Source organism: Macaca mulatta, chromosome 7, assembly GCF_049350105.2.
Source record: "Macaca mulatta isolate MMU2019108-1 chromosome 7, T2T-MMU8v2.0, whole genome shotgun sequence".
Lineage (NCBI taxonomy): Eukaryota > Metazoa > Chordata > Mammalia > Primates > Cercopithecidae > Macaca > Macaca mulatta.
The window spans coordinates 103,552,153-103,578,669 of record NC_133412.1 but is presented as its reverse complement, the minus strand read 5'-3'; the positions used below and the strand labels follow the sequence as shown (position 1 = coordinate 103,578,669).

Below are 26,517 nucleotides of genomic sequence, written 5' to 3'. Positions count from 1 at the left end.
AGAATGACCTCCATGTTTTTAGAGATTTGAAAAGCTAGTGTCTGGGAGTTTGGTGAAACCAGGAAGGAATTGTGATTAGCAGCAAGATGAGGATCAATGAACATCAAGCAAGAAAAGGAGTGGTGGCTTAGTGAATGGAAACACCACTGAGGCACAGGAAGAAGAGAGATGTGGATAGAAAAATAGAAAAGGGGGAAAGCAAAAAGGACCAAAATGTGTCCATGAGAATGTAAAGGAGAAAAGATTTCTTTTTTTCACGCATTGCTAGGTTCATAACTGAGTCCCTTATAACAAAAGATAGATTAACAAGAGAAAAGCGTAACAAATTTATTTAATAGAGGTTATAGGTGACATGGAATCTTTAGAAATGGAGGCCCAAAGAAAGAGAGAAAATTGTGTATTTTTATGCTAAGTTTGGTAAAGGAGTTATGGGGAAATATGATTAGACAAAAGGGGGTATCATCTAATGGTAATAAACTGGGAGGAACTTAGCCAGAATCTGTTTGCTCAAATTCTTCTCTGTGTCCCTCCCTTTCTTCTGTGTATAGGGCATACAAGGGTCTTATGACCTACTTTTAAATTTTTTTATTTTTAAAAATGGAGATGAGGTGTCATTATGTTGCTCAAACTCCAAAGCTCAAGCAATTTTCTTGCCTCAACTTCCTGAAGTGTTGGAATTACAGGTGTGAGCCACCGGATCTGGCCTTATGACCTACTTTAGAGGAAGGTCAGAGCATTTGTGGTGTACTTCAGACAAGGGTAGGGAAAAATCAGAGAGACTTTTTTTTTTCTTCTTTGAGATGGAGTCTGGCTCTGTTGCCCAGGCTGGAGTGCTGTGGCACGATCTCAGCTCACTGCAACCTCTGCCTCCCGGGTTCAAGCGATCCTCGTGCCTCAGGCTCCCAAGTAACTGGGACCACAGACACCCACCACCACGCTGGGCTAATGTTTTTATTTTTACTAGATTTGGTGTTTCACCATGTTGGCCAGGCTGGTCTCGGGCTCCCAACCTCAGGTCATCCTCCCGCCTTGGCCTCAGAGAGGCTTTTGCTTCTGCTGTTTCCTCAGATGCCAAGGTGCCATATTTTGGGAGAGCATATATCCATCAAGGGATATATTTATGAATGTTCTAGCACAGACAGCATTATCTTACTTGGTTACTCAATCCTCTAATGACAAAAAGGAATGTTAATGTTGCCTGAATTTACTCTTACATACACCTGTCTCTTTCTTAACACCGAAGATTAATGGCAATCTCTCTCACCTTCAAGTGCAGTCCATAGAAGTCTAAAGTGTGCAACAAGATACTTATTACTGAGATAGTCTGTATTTTCCCAGTGCCACAGTATAGTGATGTGATAGGACTTTACAGGTGTCCCTGAAGGGCCCGTGGGGTTGGGACTGATGAGAACTGAGAGAAACACTCACATAACCCAATGAAAGAGGAGTCCAAATGCAGTTCTTATACAATTAAACAACACAGAAAAGTACTTTTGCCATCTTGTGTATCCCTTCCCCCACTTTTAGGTCATTTGAAACAATAGTTAGAATCATATGTGATTCCACACCAGATCTTGTACTTTGTGATTTTAGTTTTTTCAGGCACAGAGGAGAAATTTCTTTAGCTGAACTGCTTGCTCAGCGTACATTAAAGAACTGGTGTTCACAGTATAGCTGATAGCTGGTGGAAATGAAATAATCTGTATTGACACATTTGGAAGTTTCACATCTTTTTCCACTTCATGTGCTAACGTGATAATTGCTAGACTGATGATTTTTCCAGTGACAAATCTCCCTTTGTCAATATTTAGACCTGTGTATAGAAAGCTTATCTAACACACCTGGCTAATTTTCACTTCATTTAAAAATAAATGGAAGATGTTTAGCTTGCCGGGTTAAAACAAAAAAAAAAAAGGAGTTTCATAAATAATTTTCTCAAAACACCTTTATGATAATAAGATAATTGCTATAAAAAGTAATTTTCTTCATTAAATGTATTTGATCAGATTTAAAATCTTAGCTGAAGTATGTATAAAGATCATCTTAAGGATTTTGAGGCTTTTCTTTTTTTCTTGAGGAAAATTCTTTGGAAACTCAACAAATCACTTGGAATATTCAGGGGAAACTGATTTGGATTTTGCAGCTTTGAAAGCCTATCCCAGAGTTTGATTTACTTGTTATTGTTTTGAGATGCTCCACTTGTAATCAGTCCCCGGGGCATCATGAGTTCCACAAACTCAGAAGAATCTTGATCTTAATTTAGTGTCTTGAAAGATTAAAACTTATTCTAGAAAAACTGTCCTAGATAAATTCAAGGTGACCCATTCTCTAAGACTCCTGGGGAGTCACCTAAGAAGAGAAGGCTACAAAAGAGCCTTTACTCACTTCATTGCTTCCTCACTGGGTGGACGGCCTTTGTTTTACTTCATTTTGGAAAGCAGGAATTTCTGTTTCACATATGAATCCCTTTGGCAGCCACTGGTGCTACCCAGCCTGCCCCACCACCCTCCATGTCCTTGCAAGACTGATAGAGTGCCAAGAACTAGAAATGCTCATTTCAAAAAGCTGAGGTGAATGGAGATCTAGGTTGTTTTCTGATTGTTTTGTCATCATCATGCTTTTTTGGGGTTTTGATGTTCCTTTCACTCCCTCTTCTTCCCTTTTCATAAAATATAATTGCTGTTTAAAATGTTAGCCTGGGCTTCTTTTGAAAGTAGAACCACACTGACAGTAACTGGGTTAACTGTATTGTTAAGTTTTTCTGGTTTCCAAAGGATGCTTCAAAAGTATGGAAATAAAACTCCTTTGCTTTTCTTCTTCTTCTTTTTTTAATGGCTAACAACTTCCCAGCCTTCTAATTTGCTGTCCTGTTGCATTGGAGTTCATTATCTTTGTATTACCATGTAGTCATTCTGTTCGAGTTTCTATCCTTTCTCTTCCGAGTTCTTGCTGAAAACGGCAATAAAAGTAACACAGCTGAAGCTAGCAGGCAAACCAAAGACATAATGAGAACAGCACTTTCATAGGAATTCCATTTTACATCACGGATTTCATTTGCAAATATTCAGAATGAAAAGCATACTTAAAGTATACTGAGTTCTTTCCCTCTCTTCTTCTTCCGTCTAGAATCAATTATAAAATAAAGCCATCATTTTTGTCTTCACTTGCCTGTAGAGGGAATCAGGTCATTTAGCCTCTGAAGATTTGGAGTAATGGCCCAAGAAAACATTAAATATTATCCTTTTTGTTGAGCCAAAGTGCAAGGTATTGCAACACCAATGTTTTAAGTTGTAGAATAAATTAAGTTAAAGCTGAGTGGCTAGACCTTGCTAGTTATTCTGGAAAGTCAACTAAAAAAATTGACCATTAATTATAAACTTGCAAGCAGTTGCAATAACTAACTAAGGGCAGCCCACAGAACATAGATCATGTAGAAAACTGTCACTTAATGATGAGGACACATTCCAAGAAATGCATCGTTAGGCAGTTTTGTCACTGTGGGAACACCATAGCATGCACATACACAAACATAGATGATATAGCCTACTACATACCTAGACTACATGGGATAGCCTATTGCTTCTAGGCTTGCATATTACTGTACTGAATACTGCAGGCCATTGTAACATAATGACAAGTATTAGTCTATCTAAGCATAGAAAATGTACAGTAAAAATACAGTATTATAATCTTATGGGACCACCAGGGTATATGTGATCTGTGATTGGATGAAACTTTGTTATGTGGTGCATGACTATATCCCATGAGAAGAAATACTCTTAAAAGATAGCTTATATTTTTTTTCTGTCACCCCATCACAATGATATCAAATAATTAAAAATAATGTCCATTTTAAAGCAATAATTCTAACAACTCAGTGAACTTCATGGGCTTGCATTCTTTAATAGGAATAGAAATCTCAGCATTTGTAATTAACAAGACTTGGTTTTCTATTCATTATTTTGGCAAACAAGATTCACAATAAAGCTATACGCAGGTACTTCCTAGAATTTAGTTTTGATTAGAACATAATTGGTCAGACAATTAAAGGATAATGAAACTGAAATAAATATAAGCACTTCTAGAAATGGATAGTGAGTTAAAAGAATAGCATAATTTGAATGAATTCAGTTACGTGTAAAATATGGTGTTTTTCATGCCCTTATCGGATATCACAGAGTATTTTTTCTTTAGAAACTATCAATCTCTTCCTATAGGCAGAACTATATGGGAAGCCTAAATTATTTTTACAAAGTTGCTTGGAGGACAGGGAATCAAATAAATGGGGTGAGGTTTAATTTGATGTTTAATGGAAGCAAGAAGATAGCCTGAGCTATCCTTCTTAGGGAAGAATTGGTTTTATAAATGGAACGAGAATACTGGAGGTCCTTTGAGTATTGCTCCCTCTGTCCTGAAAGAAGCTTAGAAAAGTTATGTTTGGTTGCTTGATCCTTCTTTCTAGTTTTTTTTGTTTTGTTTTGCTTTCCCCCATCCCACATATTCTTTGTTTAGGATGAGCTGCATAATTTAATCAATGTGTAAGTATGATGGCCATTTGGTTCCTTCAGTTCACTTTACATGTTTATATTTTGGTCCAGTTCATGCTCATCTTATAGTTTAACCCTCTGGTCCTTTAACTATGTATTTCAGTATTCTCTTGGGATCTTTGAATGAAGATTCCTGGACCCCCAAGAGTTACACCTGGTCAGTGGATCAGGAGTGAATCCCAGGAGAGGACTTAGTTGCAGGAGACCCTGGGATAGATAACACTGTGAAAAACACTGCTAGAGAGTATTTTATTTTATTTATCTTATTTTTTGAGACAGAGTCTCCCTCTGTCTCCCAGGCTGGAGTGCAGTGGCACGATCTCGGCTCACTGAAACCTCTGCCTCCCGAGTTCAAGCAATTCTTCTGCCTCAGCCTCCCGAGTAGCTGGGATTACAGGAGTCCACCATCATGCCTGGCTAATTTTTGAATTTTAGTACAGATAGGGGTTTCACCATGTTGACCAGGCTGGTCTTGAACTCCTGACCTCAAGTGATCTGCCCGCCTCGATCTCCCAAAGTGCTGGGATTACAGGTGTGAGCCACCGCGCCCAGCCCTAGAGAGTATTTTAAATTAAATTTTTGACTATATAATATATGGCTCAAAAATAATAATGCCAGTCTCAAAGCTGCCTCATCTCTCACCCCTGTGGCCCACTGAGAAGCAGCCACCAAAATGGGATTAGATGTGTATGTCTGTAACCTGTGGAAGGAGAGAGAAGGAAATAGGATTGGATAGAAGTGTTAGACTGCAGCCTAGCTCCAAGAAAGGTCAGCTGAGCTAATAATGGGAAGTATCTTGTAAGAGGAGCTTCCTGGCTTGCTGGAATGGTTTGTCTTAGTGCCCTAATCTTAGTGCTCCTACACTTAGTCATTGTGTGGGAGCAGCCTGTGGGACGTTGGCCTTGGCACAAATATAATGGTAGAGATCCCTAGGGATGGTGGCTGGGGCCATAAGCCAATGATGCTCCCTGCAATAACATACCTGAAAGACACAGTTCATGGCCATTATGCATTGTTATTAGTTTCTTGTGAATCCCTTCAAAGTATCTTTTTGGGCCGGTTGCGGTGGCTCACGCCTGTAATCCCAGCACTTTGGGAGGCCAAGGTGGGCAGATCATGAGGTCAGGAGATCGAGACCATCCTGGCTAACACGGTGAAACCCTGTCTCTACTAAAAATACAAAGTATCTTTTTGTATATAAAAAAAAAGTAAGGATATTCTCTGTTTTTCTTCTTTTTTCACAAAATTAGGAACATTCCACTTGCCTTTTTCATCTAAATCTCAGACACCTTTCTATATTAATACATGCAAAACTTCCTCATTCTTTTACAGTTCGCTAGTGTTCTATTGTTTGGCTATACCATGATCTTTATTTTTTTGGACAGTCTTTCCTGATGGGCATTTAGGTTGTTTCTATTCTAAAAATGCTGTTGTTTCAAAACTTTTCCAGATACTATTTTGCATTTTTGTAAATATATCTGTAGGATAGATTGAAAGATTCCAGAAAAGAACTGCTGGGTCAAAGGATACATAGGTAATTGTGACAGGTATTGTCAAATTACTCTCCATAGAACATGAAACCTATACAAAGGGGTTATACCTAGTTATACTCCTGATGTGTAAAAGTGCGTTTTGTTCACATAGCCAAATGAATGTTATAAAATGTCTGGATTTTTGCCAATATAAGAAGTGAAAAGTGCTATTCAGCTTAGTTTCGTTTTGCATTTAACTTTTATAAAGAGTAGATTTGAATATAGATATTTGAGGCATTTTATTTTTCTTTTCTGTTAACTGGCTGTTCTTATACTATGCCTATTTTTCTATTGAGTTGTTTCTTTCTTATTGATTTACGGGAGTTTAAAAAATATAAGGGAGATTACCCATTTATCTATGATAATGAGGTGAAACTTGCAAGTTTCTTGGTTGTCTTTCTACCTATGCATGGTATTTGACATGTGGAAGGAATACACACACACACACACACACACACACAGAGTATGCATATACTTTAAAAACTTTTCTTGTACTTAAATTTGCCAAATATTTTGGGGAGGAGCTTCTGGATTTTGCGTCACACTTATCAAAGTCTTTGCTATTCCAAGAACATGAAGGGATTCTCCTAGGTTTTCTTCTAGTATGTTGATATGGTTTGATTGTGTCTCCACCCAAATCGCATCTTGAATTGTAGTTTCCATAATCCCCAGGTGTTGTGGGAGGGAACCGGGGGGAGATAATTGAATCATGGGAGCAGTTGCCCTCATGCTGGTCTCGTGATAGTGAGTGAGTTCTCACGAGCTCTAATGGTTTTATAAGGGGCCTTGTTCCCTTTTGCTCAGCACTTTTCTCTCGTGCTGCCATGTGAAAAAGGATGTGTTTGCTTCTGCTTCTGCCATGACTGTAAATTCCCTGAGGCCTCCCCCGCCCTGCAGAACTGTGAGTCAATTGAACCTCTTTCCTTTATAAATTACCCAGTCTCAGGTATTTCTTCATAGCAGCATGAGAATGGACTAATACATATATATATATATATGATTTAATCTTTTACAGTGAAATCTTGAATCTATTTGGTTTAAAGCGTAAGGTAAGAATCCAGCATAGTTTTTCTCCAAGAATTTACTCCAGCTCTATTCATTCAATAGGCCATCTTTTACCCACAGTCTTGAGGTACCACTTTTGCTATATTTTAACTTATGCTAAATTCCCTTGTGTATCTGGATCTATTTCTATTAGTCCCATTGGCATATCTATTTATTCATGTATTGGTATCATATCTTCTAATTTGAGGCTTTTAAATATGTTTTAATATTTTGTAAGATTAATCCTCCCTCAGCTCTCCTCTTTCATTGATTTCCTATTATTCTTTATTTTTTCCAAATAAACTTTAGAATTGTTTCAAAAATCAAACAAACAAAAATAAAAAACTTGATTGGGGCTTTATTAGGATTCCGATAAATTTATGAATTAACTTATGAAGAATGATGACTTTAGCGCATTGAGTCTTTGTGTTAATGAACACAACATAGTTGAGTTTTATGTTTTAAGAATCTTACTTCTTTCATTTTTAAAATATTGAGATATTTCACTATAGTTCCCAAGTACTAAAAATATTAACTGCTCATTGAATATGTTAAAATATAATTTTCAAAGAGGGTAAATCATGACTCTTATGAATATGTAGAATAAGCAGATGTCAAAGATTTTATTTATCTCATAAGTAATGAGGAAACCAGTAAGATGTTATTTTAGTCCAAAGAGCTTTGAGAAGATAGGTGCCTATAAGAAATTTAATGGATTGCTGGGTTGGATACAGAATTAGTTAATGTCCAACAACATTGTAAGTCTTTGTGGTCATTTGTTCTACCGGACAGAAATGATTTGTATATTTTTGAACAAAACACTATACCTTAACTTTTGCCCCTACAGAATTGGAAAATAATCCAGACAATAACATTAAGCACAACCTTGCACTGAAATAATACCTATTTCTTTTTACAGTTTCCAAGTTTCAGAAATTTTTTTTCTAGCAAGCATATCATTAAATAAAATTGTTAGTATTTTCAAATTTAAAACTTTATTTGATTGGATTTCTTCTTATTATGTATTATTATTATTTTGTGGTGACCATAGGTGGTTCCTTCTCTTTGATGATTTGTTTTTCTTATAATGAAGCCCTAGTGATACTTCTTGGACAAAGAAATCTTTAAGAAGGCATTGCATTAATTTAACAAATATTTACTATGTGTTGAGCACTGTTCTAGGTTCTTAGGATACAGCAGTGAACAAAACAGAGAAAGCTCTCTGCCTTCATGGACCTTGCAGTCTGCCTGGATGAGCTAGACAATAAACAGTAAATGTAATAATGAAGTGTATAATGGGTAGGAGGTGATAAAAGAGAAAACAGAGGAGTAAAGAACAGCAGGAATGTAAGAAGAGGTTTTGTGGGTTGCAATTTCAGGCAGGGTGGTTAGGGTAGGCCTCACTCAGACAGTGATTCTTGAGCAAAGGCTTGCAGGAGATGGGGGAGTCAGCCACATAGGGATCTAAGGTGAGAGAATTTTTGGCAAAAGTCACAGTCGGGCCAATACCTTAATGAAGGAACTTGCCAGGCCTGATTAAAGAACAGCAAAGAGACCAATATGATCAGAATAGTGTGAGGCAGAGAGGAGGTTCAAGGTCTTATCATGTAGAGTCTTGAAGACCATAATGGAATTTTGTGTTTTATTCAGAGTGAGATGAGAAGCAGATGAGTGATATGATATATTTAAATGGATTCCTTTGGCTGTTGTGGTGAAAACAGAAAGGGCGGTCAAAACTGGAAACAGGAAAGCCAGTTGAAAGGCTGTTGAAATAGTTCAAGAAAGGGATTTTAGTGGCTTGGACCAGGGTAGTACTAGTAGAGAAGAAAATGTTGGATTCCACATATCTTGTGAAGGTAAAACCAATATGATTTGCTAGTGGATTTGATGTGGTAGGTGAAAAAAGGAGTAAAAACTTACAGATTTTTGGTTTGAGCCACTGGAAGGATGGAACTACCATTGACTGGGGTGGGGAATGCTATGGGTAGGACAGATTTGATGGAATAAAATCAGGAAGCTCAGTTTTGAAGCTGTTGACCTTGACATAATTAATAGATGTCCAAGTAGGGATATCAAGCAGACAGTTGGATACATGAGTCCTAAGTTCAGGACTGAAGACTGTGTTGAAGATATAAATTTGAGAGTCATTGAACCACAGCTGGGATTTAAAGCCAAGACTGGATGAAAACCTGTAGATATAGTTATTGAACCTTGGGACCCTCTAACATTACAGAAGTCATTTCTTGATATGACCAAGCAACCTGTGTTCGATTAGTATCAACTGAGGTTTGATCCATATCAATAGCAAAACATAGCAGAGATTTTTATACCATTCATTACTGACTAAAAGTTAAGCCAATTATATGTTGCATGAAATCCTTCCGTAATTTCAATAAGTAAAATTGCAAGTAAACAATACAAATTCTTTGAAAATAGTATTTTGGCGTTTGATAATAGCTAAAGAAATGAACATCTCATATAGAAACACATGTTCTGTGCTTAGCTTCATTTCACATCGTATTAAACATTTTAGGTTCATCAGAGAAATATATTAGATGTGTATTATGTACCTTGACCTTTAGAACTCATTGTCCAAATGTTACACTGGTTCATAGATGCAATTACAGCATTATACGGTCTCTGATATTTGATAGGTTTTGCAAAAAGAGCTGGTAGTTAACAAAACCGTAATTACTTGTATCATATAATGGTACTGAAGGTATGGACTATCTTTTTTAGGGGGAGCAGGAGGGAAGTGTGTGTGATCTATATACAGCTCCCTGATTTGGTCACGTTGAGCATGTTTGAAGGAGAGCTCAGCATATTCTGGAGAAAGCAGCCAGACCTCGAAAACAGCTTAACAATTAAACTTTTTCTTCTTCTAAAAGTTCTCTGAAGCCCATCAGTACTTGGCATAGCAGCTTCGAAGACCCCTCTGCTCTCCTGTGGATTGGTTTAGGGTTTCCACACCATGGTTTTACTCATTCCTTCTGCTTAGGAACATTCCGTTAAAGATTTAAAATTAGCTGCTTCTACCATCAACTGAAGACTTTAATACAAGTAACTTTATCATGTAGATCATAGCAACATGAGAAAGGTAAACAATAGAGATAGAAATGGAGGGGAAGGCATTTTCATTCATAAAATTTCTTTGGAGTCATAATTAAAAAGTTTATCCTGTTAAAATTCAGACCAAAGACAGTAGTCAACTACTGCCCAGCCACATGTGTTCCAAGCAGATATTGAATAAATGTTAGAGCTGAATTCCTCACTGGTTTGAAGATTATAAGCTTAATTTCTATGGTTACTTTTGCCTTTAGCCTGTCTTATGAACTGAATTGTGTGATCCCCAAATTCATATAAGGAAACTCTAACCCACAGTGTGACTGTATTTAGAGACGGGGCCTGAAGGAAGTAATAAAGGTTGAATGAGGTCACAAAGGTGGGGGCCTACTTCAATGGGACTAGTGTAATTAGAAGAAGAATAGACACCAGAGAGGTCTTTCTCTTTACAGAGAAGAGGCCATGCGATGACACAGTGAGCAGGCGGCCACCTACAAGTCAGGAAGAGAGGTCTCACCAGAAACCAACTCTGGTGGCAGCTTGATCTTGGACTTCTAGCTTCTAGAACTGTGAGAAAACAAACAAACAAACGAATAAACAAACACTTTGTTGCTTAAACCACGCACTCTGTGTTATCTTATTATGGTGGCCCAACCAGGCGAATACACCTGCTTAATTTTTCTTTGCAACACTTACTACCATATGACCTGTGAATTTATACATATATATGTCATGTAAATTGGGACTTTTTGGTTTGTTGCTATGCTATTGCCTTGCAGGTAGTAGGCATGCAATGAATATTTGTTGAATAAACAAATTATGTGGGCTTGTCCAGAGATAGAGATAATAAACAAAGAAAACACCACATTTCTTGGGGTGTGGTGTCTCTGACCCACATCATTACATTTACCATACAATTGATGCAGCTATTTCATCTCCTGTCCTTTTCTAATCTCATCTTCCTTATCAGATTGTGTGGTCTTTGAGGGATAATATCTATCTTTATTTGGGGTCTCCCAGAAGTAGATCCTGAGACAAAGATTCCAGATGCAGGGAATATCTGTAGAGGAATAGGGAGGTGATTAAAGGAAGGAAAGGAAGCCAATAAAAATTGCGGTATTAAGCCAGCTACTGCCATGGGAAACTGGAGCTTAATCCTGTGGTGACACTCTGGGAAAGGATAAAAGTCAAATGTGCAAATGATCTTTTCTAAAGGGTGAGGGAGCTGGGGTAGTCATTCACTGACTCCTGAGAGGGTCATTGTCCCGTTACTATAGGCAACAGGGTCTGCCACAGCTCCAGAAAGTCGCCAGGTACAGAGATACTGACCCTGGCAGCTGGAAACCTGCTGCTGAAATGCAAGCATCCCAGGAACATGGGTGGGGCTTAAGGTCCCTGCTGTAGCACTCATCCATCTGTCTGCATGACTTAGCAGCACCCAAAAGTTTATTGACACAATATGAAGTATCAGGTCTTTCCTGCTGTTGGGGCTCAGAAAACAATACCTCAAACTAAGGGCCTCAGAAGCAGTTTCAGAAACAGAAGTTTTTCTTGGACCTTCTGCTCCTGCCTGCCTGTCTCTCAGTCCTATTCTTCCCCAAGGCTAGCTATAGAAACTAGAATCCCTCTTCCCCAACGCAGGCATAGAAACCAGAACCCCCTTTTCCCAAAGCCAGCCATAAAACCTGAAAATATTACTCTAACTTTTCCTCTGCCTTTCTGTGTAAAAACTGGCCATAAAGAAATGATCTGACCTACCTTGTTTGACTGTAGGTGATAAGACCCTCACTCTAGAGAGGGTCCTGTCCCACACCCAAAGGAAGGAATGCGGCTCAGAGAGGCCAAGATGAATCCGGACAGGCTTTGCTGCATTTTCCCTCTCAGTCTGTTAGCTTTAGACCATACCCCTTTTGTCCAATCATATTTCTACATGGCTGTCTATACTTTGTTGAACTTAACTGTAAAAATGGATGATTTCCCGTGTATCTTTGGGTCTTCATTCTGAAGTTTCCTGTGTATACACATTAAATAAATTTGTATGCCTTTTTTCCAATTAATTTGTCTTTTCTTTCGAGATGGAGTCTCGCTCTGTCACCCAGGTTGGAGTGCAGTGGCATGATCTGGGCTCACTGCAACCTCCGCCTCCTGGGTTCAAGCGATTCTCTTGCCTCAGTCTCCTGAGTAGCTGGGATTACAGGTACACAGCACCACGCCTGGCTAATTTTTTTGTATTTTTAGTAGAGACGGGGTTTCACTGTATTAGCCAGGATGGTCTCAATCTCCTGACCTTGTGGTCCACCTGCCTCGGCCTCCCAAAGTGCTAGGATTACAGGCATGAGCCACTGTGCCCAGCCTCATTTGTCTTTTCAGGTTGATTTTTCAGTGATGCTTCAGAGAGCAAAGGGGCAATTTTCCCTTGGCCCCTACACTGGAGCTTTAGCGTTAAAATGCAATGAAAACAGACTTAAGAAATTCACAAAACCACTTCATCTTATATTTTTATCCACACACAGAAAATGTATTCCAATTATCTACAAATATCCATGAGATAGATGGGGTGTGCTGATGTCCAAGTTAATGGTGATGGGATCAAACTTCTGGGCCACATGGCCTTGATTTGATCTCCCGTTTAGGTATTGATGTTTTCTCTTAAGCTCAGTTCTGGCATTGTTTCAACCCTGGATGTTATTCAATATGAGGTTTTACAAAAAACTCCACCTCCTTTTATTTATTTTTTCTTGGCTGAAGCTTTTAAAAAATGTTAATCTATACATCCTCCTCCACGATTACATTTGCCAGAGGAGTAGGAGCCAAACAATTAAATTCCCCATAGGTCCTGAGTGTAATAATTCCTTATGAATCAGAAGATTAAGCATGGCAACAACAAATGGAACAAGATGGTCTAAGCTCTGTTTTTCCTACAGAACAGCAAATAGTTGCAAATCAAAAGGCAGTTCTCCTTAATTACCACCGTATGAGGCAGTAGGCTAAAAGCAGGCTCATTTGGTAATGTTTTCTGTGTGGCTACGGTATGTACACACAGTGCAGGCCTTTATGCACTGTCTAATAGACAATATTATATACTAGGGCATTGCCGACATTCATTTTATGTGGAGATACAACTAGTATGCCCAGGACACTGGCCTCCAAGCTGTGTGTGCACTGAACTAAAGGAACAGTTTTGCTTGCTCAAGCCGGGCAAGACTATTTATACTTAAACACATTCTTCACTGCTTATAACATGCTGTACTAGGTGACAGTCCGTGAGCAGGATAGGCTGCAATCATGGGCTGTGATCTCAGGGAGTCCTGCAAGCTGTAGCTTGTGGCGAGCTTCACCAAGTTGACACATTTTCTCTTTCTCTTTACCCTAGAATCAGCTACCCTGCTGATCTGGAGGCCTTTGGGGACATGAACTCTTGTAGCAGGAATCAGAGAACTGATGTAAGAAAACAAATAGCAGAGCCATAGTGTTTTATCCCCTCTCTGCGCTCCCCAAATTAGACTGCTTGTTTATTGAAATTGGTCAAACAGTTTAATTAGCATTCCATGTTTGTTATTTCTTTAATCAAGGTTTCAAACAGAACAAGGCAACAAGCCAGGCCAGTAATGAGTCTCCTCCACCTACTCTTAAGTTAAATACTTGCTGAGATTCCCATTGGTTTCCCAGAGACATCTCATCACTGATGTACTTTCACTTATCATCAGGGTTATTGGGCACTGTTCATAAATGCATACTAATTGGCAGTAGGCGATGTATATATTTATGTAAACTTACAGTTATATATAGGTACCCGTAAAACATGCGTTTTTTTAAGTGAGAGAAGTTGAGTATTTTTCTGATGGAATTTGAGAGATTGTGAGGGCCATCTATGAGGAAAAATGATTCTTAAGATCTACTGACTCATGGTTGAAAAACCATAAATTAACCTTTGTCCTTTTATAAAGTTCACATGAGATGTAAGAAATTTTTTTAATTAATAAAAATTCTCTGAAAAAGGGCTTAAATGTTTAATTACTTGGGTTCCTATAACAAGTTGAGGTATTTTTAAAAGAAATGTCAAAGGTCAGGCAAATGGCTTTCACCATTTTGTTTCATCCAAAATACTGCCCTGCTTTTAGCTGCAAATGTAGATGACTTAGGCAGTGTTAAAGAAATTATGCAAATCTTAATTGCAAACAGTTTTTCTTTTAGCTTTTTTACATTTAGACTAACTGTAGTAATTATTTGAAAACCTTTTCAAATCTTACACTTAATAAAAGGAAATTTTATGCAAACAATGAAAGAGAATTTCAAAGCAGTAAGTGAGGGTGATGCTGGTTTGCCTTCAGGGGCTAGTTAAGCTGGAGGAGTTTATTTTTGATCTCCATACGTTCAGTATCATGATCTACCGAGGCCTTGGCAGCTCTACAGAGAATAGCAAAGGGAGCGAAGACCAGTTCCTACTAACATATTTGAGGTACAGGTGTGAAGCAGGATGGGTCACATTCCACTGAGTGGCTTATGTGGCCATTTCCCCAGCTTTGTAGGTGTACTAGGCAAAATAGAATAGTGGCTAAGAAGGATTGCAGAAACTGGAGTCAGACTTCTCGCATCCAGATCCCAGGTCTGCACTTTGCTGCTGTGTGACCTCACCTCTCTAAACCTCAGTTTCCTCATCTGTACAATGTGGATAATATTAATACCGGCCTCATATGATTAGAGGATTTAGTGTGTTAATACATATGAAGGGAAGATCTTATAACAGTGCCTGTCATAAAGCAAGGGCTATGCACCCATTGTTATTGCAAGGGTTATTACTTTTAAAATGTGAACTAGGCCAAGTGCAGTGGCTCACACCTGTAAGCCGACGCGGGAGGCTTTGGGAAGTAGAAGCAGGAGGATTGGCTGAGGTCAGGCCAGGAGTTCAAGACCAGCATGGGCAACATAGCAAGACCCTGTCTCCATAAATACATTTTAAAATGTTAGAGGGGCAGTAATGTGTGGCTTCACAGCCAGGTTGTTCTGGGTATAGTGACAGGCTCCCTATCATGGGCTGTGTGACTTTGGTACAAGTTACTTAAACTCTGTAAGCCTCTATTGTCTTCATCTGTAAAATGAAGATAATAAGAAAATTCACTTCAAAACTTCTTGTGAGGCCTCAATCATCCTGTGAAGATTAAATGAGATTAAGCATGTGAAAAGTATTTGGCATTAGCATCTGACACACAGTACCAGGTAATGGAGAACAGGGTCTCTCAACCTCATCACTATGAACATTTTGGCTCAGATAATTCATTGTTTTGGGGCTACTGTTGTCCTGTGCACTGTAGGATGTTTAGTAACATCCCTGTCCTCAGTCTACTAGATGCCAGTAGCATTCCTCCTCCTCCCCACGGCCACCCCAGCTGTCACAACCAAACATATCTCCAGGCATTGCCAAGTATCTCCTAGGAATAGGGGAAATTTGCCCTTGGTTGAGAATGAACACTATAGTAAGGGTAAGGCTGAGGGAGAGGAAGTCTATGGGGAAACAGGACCAGCCACGTGTGCTTTTCCTCTTTGATGAGGCTAGCCTGTTGTCAATGAGAAGATGCAAGGGAAGGGATAAAGTCGGAGGGAGTAACTGTTTTGTCCAGTTCCTCCTAAATCCTGGGGGTGGGGCGGGGGCTCTTTAGAGGTCTGCAGTTACAGAGTCTAGAGATTCTTAGGTGCTTCAGACTCTATGTCTTTCACTAGCTTTCCTCCCAACTGATAGGAACCTCCTGAGTCCCGCTCCCTTGGTCTCAGAGAGCATCCCTTGTTAGAGGAAGGCCTGTGAAATAAGACCTGTATCTTTTGTTTCAATTAACAAAGCGCATTGCAGGAGTGAAATTGCTAGCCTCAGTCTTAACTCTTGGAAGCAGGTAAGGAAATCAGGGCTATGCCTTACATTTCAGCCTGTTTTTATTTGGTCTTGTTTCCTCTTATTAATGGGCCTTTCTGGTTATTCCAACTGAAATGAAGATAAAATGATTTAAGGATTACAATGGCAGGAAACAGAGTAAAATGGTTTTGCCATATATTCAACTAATATTAATCAGGAGTTTATCATAGGCCAGGCACTCTTCAGAAGGTTTGGGATACATTTGGGGGCAAATTAGGTAAAAATACCCCCCTTCATAAAAATTAGCTAATCAAATGTTTAGAGTAGTAATAGCCCTATTGAACAAGGATGTGCATATGGGCTAAGATTGATCTCAAGCCCTATTGACTCCAATTTCCTCTTTCACATCCATTCTGCTACCAATTTTCCTTCTCCTCCAGACTTCCTGCCCTTAATTTGCTGTACTATGGAACAGAAATGCAATAGGTGAGCTGAATATAGCTTTTTGAATGTAACTCTTAATCTTCTTTCTGTCAGTTGCAGGCTTGAAAGATGAAAAAGAGCCATCCTATCTTGATCAAAAGAGATGTTTGCTCCCAGGTTAAAAGCCTGGTCTTTATGCCATAGGCTCCAGGGTGCTTGAATCTCTACGCTTCTCACAATCACAGTTTTGGGGATGACAAATACTAGTGAACCCTCCCCCTTTCCCACCTTTGTTGCACAGCACATATAGGCGAGCCACCCCTTGGATTGTTTTCTGCCCAAACTTTCTCTGCTACAGTGTCTCTGTGGGCACATAAAGTTTTGACAGAACAAAATGCAACTCCAGTTAACAGGCCAAATTCTGAGGCTAGGATTCTAGATATATTGGCACATTAGTCTCCAGGGAATAGCACATATTGTCGTGGAGAACACTCCATTATTTTGGATCAAAAGGTTTTCTCCTTCTCTGTGGGCTAGGTATTGAATATAAGTGGGAGCTGGATTGAAAAAGAAAAAGATGATTATGAAACAGAACTTAGTGCCATCACTAGACCTCCTGTTTGTAGGAACAATTCTTGGGGATTCATCATCAGTGTGCCAAGCAGTTACGGGTTGCATTTCAAAAGAAACTTAAGGCAGGAGATATACTTGGACCCCAAGTTTAGGGGTGGAGAGACTAACAGGTGTTTGATTTTGTGTTGCTTTCCAGCTTCTCGGCTTTTTACTTTGGCATTTATTTTATCACAATATTTACCTACCATAATGTGTAACCTACTATGGAGAGAAGTTTTCCTTTGTAAACTCATATAGAACACTGAATTAAAAGGTATTAATGAAATTTTTCATTCCATATTGCCCCTGGCATACAAAACACAGTTTCTCCCAACAAAAGGGTTATTAGCTGGCTTGGAAAGATTTGAAAATCATACTGAGACATAGATTTATAGTTCTGTAAGTCAGTTTAAAAATATTATGTGGTCCTTGCATGTTCTCATTCATAGGTGGGACTTGAACAATGGGAACACATGGACACAGGGAGGGGAACGTCACACACTGGGGCCTGTCCTGAGGTGGGGGGATGGGGGAGGGATAGCATTAGGAGATATACCCAATGTAAATGATGAGTTAATGGGTGCAGCAAACCAACATGGAACATGTATACATATGTAACAAACCTGCACATTGTGCACATGTACCCTAGAACTTAAAGTACTAAAAAAATTTCACCATCTAAAAAAAAATTATGTGGTCTTGCAGTCTTAGCATCTAGTAATTAACCACATATGGCCATTCAAGCAATCATTGAACTTGGTCCACAAATGTGCAATACTTGGGATTATTTCCTGCAAACTTAATTAAGGGAAAGCAAGTTTAGACAGTCTGTAGAGGAGGAAAATGTGTATCTTCTGAGCTTTTTTTTGTTCCGTGACTCATCTAATATTTCTTCTCCTGAATCTTTAAGATGTCAAGCTTTACTTAGCTGTTTGCAGCAAAGCCAAGTGGTCTAGGTAAAGCTTATACAAGATGATAGGCCGTGGTGAGTAGAGAGGGTATAAAGGGTTGTGCTCCCTGTGGGGAAGGGCCAAGTCAGATTTTCAAGCGAAACAGAAATTTGCTGCAGTAATTACCCTTTATCATTAATGACAGGCAATTGCCATAGCAACTGGCTGCCACCTGTCTCTCACATACCAGCTCTGCATGCCCTGAAACAAAATAGGAGCACACACACTGCCTAGTCAGTTGTGGAGCCACAAGTCTGAAGGAAGGATGGAACTCTATGTCTCTATATCGATATTAAGATTTAGCTAGTGCCATGCATGGTTCTTTGTGCTCGTGGAATAGTAAATAACAGCACAACTTAGAAAAATGATTTTTTAAAAGAAAACAAGTGAACAGTGACCCAGCATAGTGTGACGGTTAAAAGCACAGCTCTGGAGTCAGAAGAAAGCAGAGTTTGAACCCTAGCTTCTCCGCTTACTGGCTGAGTGACCCTGGACAAATGGCTTAACCTCCCTAAGCATCATGAGGTCAAACTCATAGGCTGTTGAAAGGATTAAGCTGGATAATGGTTGTTAAGCACTTAGCCCAAAATGAGCACTCCATCAGTGGTAGCCGAAAATGTGTGCTGCCTGGCAGCACGGTGCACTGGGCACATGGCAAGGGCATGATACATAGTTCTTGTTGACTTAGTGGATTAGATCACTAGTAACCATTACTCAGGGAATTCAGGTCTCCAAGTTACATGCTGTACAAGTTCTCTCTCTACTTCACTTTTTGGGTATGTAGGTGCACAGAGGCACGTAGAGACAGCCTTTGAGTGATGTAACTTTGATTTTCTCCACATTTTAGAAATGTGTTCTCAATACCAAAGAGTTCAGCAGGTCATTTACTCTTTCTAATGACACTCTATATAGACGAATCTCAGTGACAGCTGAAATTAGTTTTTCTTTTGAATCTCCTTGATTATGTCTCCAACCTCTTTAGCACTCTTCTTACCCCCTGAGTCTTGGCACTGTGCTAAGGCCAATTAGAGATGTTAACCACTCGGTGCCTACAGTAGAGGCATTTTTTTTTTTTTTTTGTCATTAGGGTGGTGAGAACATGCCAAATTTTCTTTTTCTTTGACCTCTATGCCAAAGAAAACATTTAGTAACTAGGACTGGTGTTATAAGTTGTTCACACCCCTTTCCCTAATACTTATCATATGGTGGTAAAATAAATTAGGATTTGTCCAATCCTAAACTGTATTGCAGCACATAATCTAAAAATCATAAACATCTAGCTAATAATTGTCTGAATGCTATTCTAGACATCAGTCCCCTACAACAGAACTAGGGTCATCTTTGATACCTCCTTCTCCATCATCTAGCATATTTGAATCGTGCGGATTATCCCCTCTTAAACAGCCTCTGCTCTCTGGTCTTCTGTTTGAATTCACTGCGTTTTCTTAGTTCAGGCCTTGCTGTCTCCCCCTGAATTGCTACAACAGCCCACTAGCTGGTCTTTTCCTCTGCTGTTCATTTTCCACACTTCAGTCAGCATGATTTTATAAAATGCTAATGTAATCATGTTACTGAAAAAGAAGTTTTAGTGGGTTTTCATAACCTCCATGATAAAGATCTTCAGCCATCTGCTTCTGCTCACCTTTCTAGTCACATCTTCTGAAGTGATGACTTTTCTCCAGGGATACCAGCCTACCAAGGCCATTCCATGCTTCTTGTTTTTGTCTAGGCTTTCTTCTATGTGAAACACCCTTCATTCTTACTCACTCTTCAAAGTCCTACACAGCCATTATCTTCTGTTTGAAGATTTTCCATTTACCTATTCTCTAAATACCTCCCTCCTTTGTTATAGTCCACAGGTTGATCATAATTCCATTGTTTTAAACAATATTTCATTCTTCCCTATTAGACTACTTGTGTCTTATGGTAAGGTCTGGGTCTCACTCATTTACGATACCCTTAGTGTCTGATAACATATTAAGTCCTTAAAATTTTGTTGATGTAAAACACATTTTTAACATTTCTATAAATAACATGGTCTTTTTGTGTATTGTGCTAATAAAAGAACCTTATTGGAACCATGTTTTTCTATCATTCATGGATTGCCATATAGGATTCACAAAATTGTAGGCTGCTTGTATCCTACTTTGAAAAATAAGTGATGATATAGTTCTCTGCCTCTTATAAGTAAGATTATTTTCATTACCTGATAAATATAAAAACTGCTCACATAATGTTGAAAAAATTAGGATATAAAATTATATATTTATAATAACCAAACTTAGTAAAAACCAACACCAGCAAGAATATATCATAAAGCTTAGAAGAAAAGACATACAATATCACTGGTGTTTACTTGTGGGTGGAAGGATTATGGATAATTTTTATTTTCTTGTATGTTTTTGCATATTCCAAATTCTTTACAAAGACCATGTATTTTATAATTAGAACAAATTTGTCCACAGTAATTGAGGTGGATGTTATTTTTCTTCGGGAGGCTTAACTAAATTCACTCACTCTTGTTACTTAGCAAAGAAGGTAGGGAATTGATTATTTAGCCATCTTCTAAACACTTTCCCTTTGCTATAGGATTTAAAGTTAACTCAGGAAGGTAGGCTGAAGTCACTATTTCCACTAGATGTCACCAAACTACCGGCAATAGTAGCTCAAACGCTCTGCACATATTCAGTTTTTAGAACCATTTAAACCCCATTATTCAGGATTCCTCGTTATCACACAAAGCATTTAAAATTTGAAGAATTAGTAAGAAAATGCATATTACATAAGGTTCTGGCCCTTTATATAACAAGTGAAGGCTTGTATGGATCCTTTGACTTTATGTAATCTATATTTTATTAGCTTCTTAATATAAATGTGAGAAGAAAATTGATATAAGGGGCTCTGCTTAAAATGTTTAAAAATTATTTCCAGATGATTTTCAGCTCTCCTTTTATATGATAGGTGGAGCAAAAAAGGGACAGAATCCTGCAACTCCTTTCTGAACAATATTTTTTAGCCTAATATAGCTTTCATCATTGAATGTCTTTTAGTCATGGTTAATTAGTAAAAATCTCTTATAGTATTGGGATGATTTTCAGGGTATTTTATTTTATTATAGCAAAGCTGTTTATAGTTCATTTTGTATGTCAGAAAGCAAAGCAAATAACTTTTCCTTGAGGAATGAAATAGGTTTTTTTAATCTAACAAAGGGCAGCTAAGAGAGCCATGTTTCTTTAAATGTATGAATCTGTTTACCGTGTAGATTAAAAATCGGTCTTTTTTTTTTTCTGATTGGCTCAGTTAATAACTAGAGTGAGGGGTTAGAGGAAGCTTGTTTCCAATCATTTTGGCATACGAATGAAAATGATTGGCCAGTCAAAAGACATTTAAATTAGGCAGTGGGCCCTTGGAAAGAAATCTTTGTACTATATTCTACATTATTGCTCTCTACTGTGGTGTTTGGTTTTTTAAGATGTGTGGTACTATTTTTCTTAAACTTCACACGGGACAAGCCATAACACAACAGTTTGTAAACAAAAATCTGACTACATTTTTTAGATTGTTTCTTTTTCTAAAATTTTTTTTTTCAATTGCTACCCTTTCAAAATAGCAGATGCTATTAAATAATTCCTGTTCACAGTGTTAAGGATTCCTGATTAATGCCTAATTTTAAATTTCTTCTGTCCTTTTAGATGGCTGTTATAACATATTCTCAGTGTAAAAACTCAAAAATAATAGAGAGCATTACAGATGATAACCTTGGGTTTACTTATGAGAAAATAGCCATTCCTCGTTCAGAAACAATGAAGACCAAACCAAATCAGCAAGCTCCCATCAGCATCCACATATCTGAGGTAATTTCTGCAACATTTTTAAACAGGGGAAGATAAATGACACTGATCATCACATTTCAAATGTTATCAACCCAAAACAAATCAATCTGCATTGCATCATGTATCTTAACTTCCATGAACTAGAGAATATTTAGGGTTGCCATTACAAATCTCATCTTACTTTGCTTGGTGGAAAAACCATGAATTATAAGCACTATATAGATACCATGGAAGGCAGAATAACTCCAGTGTTATGGGATTCTAGCTTCTGCAAGTATTCATCAGTTACAACCTGAAATTTCTGTGGTTTGGGTCCTAAACTCTGTTTTGCTTGTACAATTCCATGATGCAAAGAAATAAGATCTGTGTTTGATCCTCTTGCAATATTGTAGTATGTAATTGCAATTGAGTTCTGCTGCCCCAAGCATCTCCTTCAAATTTCTTTACCTGAACCTTTCATATGAAATATTCATCTGAGTCACTCTGATATGGTGACAAGCCTCAATTGTGAAGTGGAAAAGCCATTTTTGGATGTTCCTTTTCAGATATCTGGATTTGCTTCTCCATAGTACTTGAAAGATGAATAGCCTCCATCAGCTATATACAAGGCCTGATCAGCTCACCCCCTCGACACGTTTTAAAGTGTTATTATTCAATGCCTTCCTTTTCTGTGGCCACGAAAACTCCTCTATTTTAACTCCAAAGCATAGTGCATTTATTCCAATTATGTTATTTTTGTATTCACCATCTCTTTGCTGCAAATGATTATTGCAACTGTAGGTGGAGACAGGATTTTTACTGGTCGGCTCTCATCCATGAAATTACTTAGGCCCCTCAGAGTCTAAAACTGCAGCTTCACATCTTTTGAAATAAAAGTTCATTTTGAGGTGGGTTAATTTCTTTAAAGTTATCTGTGGTAATTTGCTGCAGTTGTTTAACTTCCTGTATTTCAATGAATGCTCCAGGGCAAACTTGATGTGAGGGGTTAGCTTTTAGAAATAAAAGGTATTATTATCCACTCAATTTGGTTAAAAAAGAAGTCCGGCACTAAATTTTATATTATTCTTTGCTTTGGGAATCAGCCATGAAAATTTGCTCAGCTCATTGCTAAAGGATATTGAAACACATTTCCCGCCGACATGGTGTCATCTGTAGTGTGGACAGAGCCTTCACGCTGACAAATACTGCATGAATGGCTGTTGGAGCCAGTAGGCACTCCTGATGATTAACTATAAAAATGCTTTTGACTCTGGTTGCTGACAGGAATGACAATGCTTTGGCCAGACTGGCCTCCTTCTGGACACCAAAGGATGTTCCAGTCTTGGTTTTACCATCTGGTTTCAATACAAGCCAGGAGCAATGAATAGATGTCTTTTAAAGAGGCAGCAATATACTAATTATTCTGGCTGTATAATCTTTCTTTGATAGTGAAAAAAGTGTACTTAGGCCTGGAGAACAACACAATGGCTTCTGAAATTCTAATTTTTAGGACAGATAAAGGTATTTTGAGCATCTCATAAGGCAAGGGGATCTGATGGTATGAGTCCCAAATAAGCCTTATGCGGAAAGGACAGTTAAATGCATGAGCTTGTATTATGGTGTTGGTTTAGTGTCTGAAGGAAGACCAAGCGTGCATTTTATAGGAAACATGTCCTTCTAAGCAAATCTAAATCTATCTAGTCAGTGGGTACAAGAATTCTTAGACTTGTAAATCATAGCGAAAGCAGCAACAGTGATATTTATTGATGCTTCATAATTTCCAAAAGGCATTTAACTGGATTGTTTCTTTTGATCTTCACAAAAATCTTGAACAATAGGATAAATAGATATTTTTATACCTTCAATTTACATACAAGGATAAAGTCAGAGAGATGAAATGACTTATTCAAGGTCACGCAGCAAGTGTCAGGGAACAGGGATCGCGTTGGGGGAGTGAAGGAACACTAACTCTGGGGACTTGTTGCCAAAGCCAGTGTACTTTCTACTACCTCACACTGCCACATTTCCGTCCAGCAGCATTCTCATGGTACAGGAACAGTTAGAGTGATTCCATGACTACAAATTCAAGAACATAGTCTTGCCTTATTCTTCATGTTACTTGCCATCATTTTATATAGAATGGTTTTTATATCTGAGTCTCAGATACCATGGACTATTTGTTTTATCAATACAATGATGAGAACTTGAATTGTGTAGGTATATGGCATAGACTAGAATTGATTTGGGTGTGAAAGTGGGGAGAATGCCTGGTGTATTGGGGTCTTGAAAGAGGGCTTATTTGTAGAGTAGTGTTGCCTGAATAATGCTTGAGACAAATATCAACATTTCTCTGTCCCAGAGTTGCCTCTTTTCTTATTCCTGTTGGTTATATCTTACATCTTTAATGTAAACTGAACGGTACTTTCATAAAAAGGAGAGAGTAATGATAAAGGCAAAGCTATCTGAGCAAAAATGTTTTCTTTGACGAGACATTTGGCTAATATCTGATTTCCTGATTATTACTATAAAATAAAGCAGGGACATAGTGAAAACACTGGAATCCCAGCCAACAGTGAACTGAAACTGACATATACTGCCCTAATTTGTTGAAGCATAATTAGACCTCTCTAGAATATTCTTTTAAAACTTAGCTATGGTAGGGGTTAAGAGTAATATCTTTTTCCTCACCCATCACAAGGCTTATGGATGAGAGGCCTCTATAACAAAAGATGGATTAATGAGAGAAAAGCATACACATTTATTTAATATAAGCTTCATGTGATACAAGCGCCTTCAGAAATGAAGACCCAAAGAAACAGGAAACGCTGTGTGTTTTTTTGGATAGTCATGCAAAAGTGTGATTGGAGGATGAAGGATAAGACCTAATAATAATCAACTGGGGGGAATTATCAAGGCCTGTTCAGGTTCTTTTCTGTGTCTCTGTGTCTTCAGGCGTTTATTTCCTCTCGGTATAGGGAGGACCCCTTTGGAATGGGGGTCTCATTTCCTACTTCAGGAGAAGATCAGCTAGGTTTTATGGCTTGCATTGGGGGAGAAGCGAGGAGAGGGATTCCAGTTTCTATGCCCTATTTCAGGGGAGGGCAGACAGGAGGTCAGAGAGACTGTCCTGCTTCTGCTGTTTTCCCAAACACCGAGGTGCTAGATTTTGGAGTACCCTATCCTGAACCCTGTCACTACACAGGGAATCAAAATTTCTCAAAGCCTGTTTGAATGTTGTCAAGTATAGATTTACATGTATACATCATAATATAATATACACACAGATATACATACATATTTACTTGCATTTATATGTTTTTAGATCGCAAAGCAAAGCAAATCTGGGGTAAGCATTGAAGTGTTTTTTTGAGCAAGTTGAATCAAAATACAGTTTTCTTTTAACTCAAGTCTCTGCAGTTTAAAATGGACATTTTTATTTGCCAATGTTTAAGATGTTGCATTTGAAGAAAGCCTTATTTCCTCTGGAGGTCACAGTAATAACTGGCCCGCTGTGATTTGGAGGAGTTTAGCCTCTCAGGCAACTGCCTTTATAGTCAAAAACAAGTTGAGTGTTTGAAACAAAAAGGGTCATTTTTAAGAGATTCTTCTAAACTTGTTGGGAAGTCTTGATACAGAGCAACATTTACTCCTTTCTTGGGGAGCAGAGAGGGAGGATAGGGACCTGTCTCACAGCTGAATCACCTGGACAGAGCCGGGAGACCTATCTGGTGACAGACACCAAAGCCTGGTCTCCCTTACATCTGCATTTCTCTAACCAGATCAGGGAACTCATTGAATCTCTTCTTGTGGCTGACAGTCTGTGAAATTTGATCTCTTCATCTGTGGCACTAGGTTAACAGCTGGGCTCCTTGGGCTTCCCTCTCACTATGAAATCTCACCTTTAGCCACCTTCACCATACCATGGTTTCCTGACTATGCCAGTCGTTCCTGATCTGATCACCAGTCCTGATCACTTGGTGATACTGTTCTGTTCTCTTGTAACACTCACTGCATTTTCTCTTTATGCAAATCCTTCCCATCTTTTAGAGAACAGGTTTTGCTGTTCTTAGAGAACAGACCTTGGTTGGAGTCCCACTTATTTTGCTTATCAGCTATGACCTTGGGAAAAACACCCTCTATGTCGGTAAATGAGAATAATAATACGTAACTATTGGGTTGTTTTGCAGATTGAATAAAAATAATTCTTGTAAAGTATTTTTAGTATAATTAACACATAGTAAATAATCAGTGAATGTTTTTATTTCAGAACTAAGGTTAAACCATGACCACTCCTCGAGGCCTTCCCTAGAGATTTGGGCTCATAGATTCCTTCTGTCTCTGAATTCCAAAGTACTTATGGAAGATTCAGCAGCTAATTTTTAATGAATTAAATTTTAATCCATCAAATTACTTAATAACAAAATTTAATAAAAATTTCAGTGTTCTCCAGAGTTGTTACATATATGTTAGTTTTCTTTCCCTGATTATACGTGTGTGTTAGTTTTCTTTCCCTGATTACACTATAAATTCATTGAGATTATGAATCATTATGTGTTTAGGTTTTGGAGACAGAGTTTTGCTCTATCACCCAGGCTGGAGTGCAGTGGCGTGATCATGACTCACTGCAGCCTTGACCTCCCAGGCTCAAGCCATTTTCCTGCCTCAATCTCCAGGGTATCTGGGACTACA

The 26,517-nt window shown here is 38.4% G+C and overlaps 1 long non-coding RNA gene across 1 annotated transcript in view; it reads left to right on the top strand.

Annotated features, from left to right (window-relative positions):
- Positions 1 to 26,275, top strand: part of LOC144330199 (uncharacterized) — a 126,737-nt gene extending 100,462 nt beyond the window's left edge. Inside the window, exon 3 of the long non-coding RNA XR_013396157.1 lies at positions 26,096 to 26,275. This is a non-coding gene — a long non-coding RNA (uncharacterized LOC144330199). The remainder of the gene's footprint in view (positions 1 to 26,095) is intronic.
- The last annotated feature ends 242 nt before the right edge of the window (positions 26,276 to 26,517 follow it).